Below are 5,532 nucleotides of genomic sequence, written 5' to 3'. Positions count from 1 at the left end.
GCTCCTTCTTAAAGATTTATTTATTTGAAATGGACAGAGTTACAGCGAGAGAGGAAGAGACAGAGAGAGAGGGAGGCAGAGAGAGAGAGAGAGAGAGAGCGCGCGCGTGCAAGAGAGAGAGCAGACACCTTCCACCTGCTGGCTCACTCCCCAGATGGCCGCAGCAGCCAGGGAATTGGACTGGAAGTGGAACAACCGCAGGCAGCGGCTTTACCAGCTGCACCACAACACCGGCCCCTGCCCCTGCCCTCTGCTCCTGGAACCCGGGGTCACTGTGGGAGCCTTGTTCCAGCAGTGCCGTGCAGCCCCTGATGGTGGGGGTCTGCTCAGAGCCGACAGCCCCTGACCCGTGGCACACGCACGCCAGGGTCCCAAGCCCCGGCCTTGCTTTGTTCCTCCTCTGGGGGCACCGTTGTCAGGAGAACAGAAGCTGACAGCGCGTGCCCACCCACGGCTGAGCTGCCCGCTGAGCCTGTCTGCGCAGCCACAGCCTGACCAGGCTGATCACCTTTGTCCCATGAGGAACACGCCCGGGGCGACGCAGGTTGAGTCTGCAAACGCCTCCATGTGCACCAGGGGAAGACCCAGCCCTCGGGAGGCAGCTGCAAGGCCCGAACGCCCCCCGGCACATTTCTGTCCTCACCCTTTGCCCCGGGCATCAGGCTGGCTGATTCCCCCCTACTGCTTTCTTGCTTGTCACTCGCAGTCGTACAGCCCTGAACCATGGCCCACCTCCTCCCACCCCAGGACCTTGGCTCGTGCTGCTCCCACTGCCTGCCTGGGCTGGTTTCTCATCATTCGGAGCTCAGCACAAATGGCGCCTCCCCTCGGAAGCCCATCCCCACCTGCTAAGCTTACGTCCTGTCTCCTTCCCTCCGGCCACCGGCAAGCACCTGTGCTCCGTGTGTGTGTGTGTGTGTGTGTGTGTGTGTGCTGCTTTCCCGTTGGTTGTCTCTGCCTCATGAACTGGAAGCCTAGCAGGCCGGGAGGTACAGAGGTCAAGGGAACACAGGCTCCCTCCCACACGCAGGGGCCGGCCGGCCGGCCGGCCGGCCGCTGGGAGTCGGGGGAGGAGTGGCAGTGGGGTTGTCTCCCCTGTTTGCAGCACCATTTGTTCGACCCTGGGGTGATGTCCCAGGGTTCGCAGTGACCAGAGCTGCCTGTCCCGGCTCGCAGGGTTGTGTGGGCCTCTCCGGCAGGGGATAGCCGGCCGGTGGATGTGGGACTTGACCGTCCAGGAGCAAGCGCACAGCCGGCTGCTCCTGGGTGTGGTGACTGGCGGCCTGGTGGGCACTGCGAGGGCAGGTCCAGGCAGCCTCTGCTTGCTGGGAGGAAGCCCCCGTGGACCCCGCAGAAACGGCCCCACGTCAAGTCAGGTCACGTGGCCAGTCCACGCCCCTGTGATCATGGCTGAGGACAGCCTGTCACTCCAGCCTGGGGGTGGACATGGTGGGGGGAGGGCAGGGAGGGCAGCTGGTGGCCGTGGAGATGATGCCACATGGTGGACCGAGCGTGGGGTTTGCAGGTAGACAGGCCGGCGGCAATAGCCATAGAGCCTCAGACCGACCTCCCACTGTGCGCTTGGGTCTTTAGTGCTTACAGTAAGTACCCTGTGAGCTGGGTCTCGTCCCCGCCTCCATTTTACAGACCCGGAATCTGATGCCCGCAGGTGAGTCGCTGGCCTGCTCGGTGGAGCCAGGGTTGGGTCCAGCCTGCTGGGTGTCGAAGCTGATGTGTGCCCTTAGCTGGCAGCGGACAGACTTGGATTTGGGGTCAGAAGACCCAGCCGGGGTGGAGGGAGACTGATGGGGCAGAAGCGATGGCGAGAACACGGCACCAGCAGCGCTCATGGCCCCAGCCATGGAAGCCCGTCTGCTTTTTCTCCTTAAAGTTAATTTATTTATTTGAAAGGCAGAGTTACAGAGAGAGAGAGAGAGAGAGACCTTCCATCTGCTGGTTCACTCCCCAGAGGGCTGCAATGGCAGGGGCTGGGCCAGGCCAAGGCCAGGAGCCCAGGAATCACCCGAGTCTCCCAGGTGGGGCAGGGGTCCAAGCACCTGGGCCATCTGCTGCTGCTGAGTCAGAAACAGAGCAGCTGGGACTCGAACCGGCGCCCAGATAGGATGCTGGCGTTGCAGGAGGTGGCTTAACCCGCTGCACCGCCACCCCGGCCCCGGCGGCCACCTGAGCCCGGCCCTGAGCCGAGCCCTGAGCCGAGCCCACGTGCTTTGCTCTCACCTTGCGGTGGCTTCCTGCAGGCAGCACAACCGGGCTGCACACGGGTGAGTCATGCACTGGTTGGCTCGCTGAGCCCCCGGGCAACGGTCGCTTCGATCCCCGTTTTGTAGATGAGAAGCGATTTTGCCCAGGGACCGCCTTGCATGTCTGGTGTCCCCCAGAGGCCCAGAGATGTATGAAAGGCGTGGTCCCCAGTCCCGTGTCAAGGGTCAATGGGAGACGAAGGGCGAACACAAGAGGACCCGCTCTGCCTTTCTTCACTTCGTCGGGAACATGGGAGACCGCGGAGAAGTGGCGGAGAGGTGAGGACGAAGGACCAGTGCCTGGCCACAGTAGACGCCAGCTTTGTGCTCCTGCAGCCCCAGGCTCCGGCTCACCTGAGGGCAGTCTGCAAACCTCCAACACAACCCCAGAGAAGAGGCGTTAAGAGGGAGGGAAAAGCGGGGGCTGGCGCTGTGGCGTAGCTGGTAAAGCCACCACCTGCGACACCGGCATCCCACATGGGCACAGGTCCCAGTCCTGGCTGCTCCACTTCCGATCCAGCTCCCTGCTAATGCACCTGGGAAAGCAGCAGGAGATGGCCCAAGTGCTGAGGCCCTGACACCCGCATGGAGACCTGGAGGAAGCTCCTGGCTCCTGGCTTCAGATCAGCGCAGCTCTGGCCGTTGCAGCCAACTGGGGAGTGAACCAGCGGATGGAAGACCTCTCTCTCTCTGCCTCTCCCTCCCTCTCTCTTTCAAATAAATAGATCAATCTTTAAGCACAAGAGGGAGGGGAAAGCAGGTGCCTCTGTGGTGGGAGACTCGGGCGATGCGTGTGGCGGCAGGCAGCGGAGAGGCCCCGGGGCAGCAGGAAACACTTCGCAGGAGCTGGCGTCCGCGCGCAGTCCCATCTCTGGAGGTAAAGAAGGACAGAGGGAGCACGGTGATCGGCACCGGGCGGGGTGAGCCCGTGGCTCCCGCAGTCGGAGTGGCAGGCTCAGCCCTGGGTCTGACCGCAGCTCCCGTGTGTTGATCATCGCCTTTGCTCCTCTGGGCTCAGTCGCTCCTCTGTAAAATGGGTGGAAAAACAAAAATGATCTCACGAGGTAGGGACCTGGGAGCAGCCCAACACCCAGAGCAGTGGCCGCAGCAAGGGGTCCACCCGGGCTGCCCCGTGTGTCCCTCCCGGGCCCTGCCGGGCAGGGGGGATGCATGGGAACCTTGCTGAGGGGGAGGGAGCGTCGGCCGCCATTCACAAAAACGGGGCTCTCGCTTGCATTCTGTCTTGGATGGGCAGGTGCAGCCAGGTGTTGGATGGGCACAGAGAGCGGCCGTGCGACCCCACCGTGCACTGCTGTGGAAGTCCAGCGGCTGCGTCCTCTGGACTCGGTGTGGTGCACAGCGCCAGGCACGGAGCACATGCGCAGGGAAGCTGAACGTGGCTCCCCTAGACCAGGGGCTGCAGACCCCTGCCCCCGCCCCTGCCCGTGAAGAGCGTTGCTTCCATTTGTAAACGCTGGGGTGAGGCTGGGCCTTGACCTTGGTGCCATGCTGGAACCCCGGGGGCCTGGCTCGGAACCCCCACCACCACCACGAGGCAGGCAGTGTCTCACCTTGCTGAACTGGGAAAGCACCGCGGCTGAAGCTGCGGTACTCTCTCAGTGCCTGGTTACTACCAGGGCAGGATTCGAATCCGGACCATCGGGCTCTGGGGTCCATGCTGAGCCACTGCCCTGTCCAGGGGAGGGGGAGAGAAAGCAGGGCCGCGCGTCCCAGGCCCAGGGCGTCCAGTGTTTAAAATGCCGACGTCCTGTGGCTCTTTTTCACTGGTCTCTGATTTTTGGCCTGAGACAGCTAATGTGTGGCCAACGTATCCAAGGAAACCAGGACGCGTGGAGCAAGCTGTACCAGTCTCCACGCTGAAACCACCAGCCGGCTAATTCCGGCCTCTCCGGCTATTTATTTCATTATTTTTAGATCCCTGCGTGTCGTCTTACACGCTGTCCTGACAGACGCAGCCCGTGGACACACCTGCGCGGGCCGCTGCGCCCCACGCCTTCCCCGGGTGGTGCCGCGTGTTATGCGTGTGCCGTGTGTCTGCGGCTTGTGCATGTGTTGTGTTGTTGCATGTGTCTCTGTGCATGTTGTGTGCATTAGTATGTATGTACAGGTGCCTGTGTGTATGTGTAATGTGCTCTGTGTCAATGTGTGTGTTGTGTGTGTGGTGTGCATGTGCCAGTGTGCGTTTTTGTATGTGGGTTGTGTGTCAGTGTATGTATGCATGGGGTGTGGTGTGTATGTGTGTGCATGTGTAATACATGTGTGTGTTTCTGTGTGTGTAACCGTGTGTAGTGTGTGTACATGTCTATGTGCGTTGTGTATGTGTAATGTGTGTCTGTGTTGTGTGTGTCTGTCCACGCATGTTGTGTGTGTACATGTCTATGTGCAGTAGAGCTCTCCACAGCTCCCAGCTGACGCACGCTCTGGTCCAGGCCCTCGCCTGCCCCTCCCGGCCCCCGCGCAGACCCACGATCCCTGGCACCAGCGCTGGCTCCAGCCGGGCCAGCAGTCTCGGCCTTGGGGGCAGGGAACCTCTGTCCTGGGGGCCGTCCTAAAATTCAGTGCATCCCCGGCCTCTCCCTGCAGGCACCGGTGGCAGTCACCCTTCCGGTGTGACAACCAAAACCGCCCGACATCACCACGTGTCTGCTGGGGTCGGCATTGCCGGCGGCGCAGGGCGGTGCCTGGTACCCCGTGCTCTGCCTGGGACGGCCTTCCCTCGCAGCACTGGGCTCAGGTGCTCTGTCTGCCGCGTCTGTCTGGCGTGACTCCCGGCACAGCCTCCCAGGAGCCCGGAGCCGGCTGCCGGCCTCGCCTGTGAGACGGGTGTGACCCTCCCAAAGCTCCAGGCCCTCACGTGGCAGGTGGGGGGGGAGCGCCCCGCAGTCGCCAGCTGAATCCTCCCTGCAACACGCCTTGGGGGCCTCGGGGCCTCTTTTCGGTCTCCTTGCTCTTGTCTCGGCCTCCCTCTGTCCTCTGCCCTGTGCCTCCTGGGGGTGACCCCTGGGCCCAGGAGCACCCACATAAGCAGCCTGGGATGGGCAGGGGCGCTCAGGGCCCTGCAGCGTGCACAGAGGTTCGCGCAGAAGCACCTGCGCAGGGCAGCCAGTGCTCACTGTCCCGCGCCCAGCTCTGTCCTCGGCGCCACAGACACAGAGCGTGGCCCTGGCCCTGGCTGTGCCTCCAGTCTCCACGGGGAAGCAGGGCCCGAAGCCTCCACCTCTCCTGGACCTGGGCCCGGGCGTCTGGGGCC

General features: G+C 63.0%; 1 long non-coding RNA gene across 2 annotated transcripts; it reads right to left on the bottom strand.

The window, feature by feature from the left end:
• Nucleotides 1–1,876: 1,876 nt before the first annotated feature.
• On the bottom strand, nt 1,877–4,054 carry LOC149123301 (uncharacterized). 2 transcript variants are annotated; one of them, XR_016217075.1, is made up of 3 exons: nt 3,833–4,026; nt 3,234–3,287; nt 1,877–3,132 (listed from the first exon to the last, which is right to left on the bottom strand). It is a non-coding gene; the product is annotated as an uncharacterized LOC149123301 (long non-coding RNA). The 2 variants fall into 2 exon arrangements; XR_016217074.1 differs by having other exon boundaries at nt 1,877–3,287; nt 3,833–4,054.
• Nucleotides 4,055–5,532: the final 1,478 nt, after the last annotated feature.

Source organism: Oryctolagus cuniculus, chromosome 11 (assembly GCF_051225735.1).
Source record: "Oryctolagus cuniculus isolate XC-2025 breed Fujian yellow rabbit chromosome 11, ASM5122573v1, whole genome shotgun sequence".
In the NCBI taxonomy this organism is placed as follows: domain Eukaryota; kingdom Metazoa; phylum Chordata; class Mammalia; order Lagomorpha; family Leporidae; genus Oryctolagus; species Oryctolagus cuniculus.
Note: the sequence above shows the minus strand (reverse complement) of the source record. Positions and strands in the feature narration are given on the sequence as shown.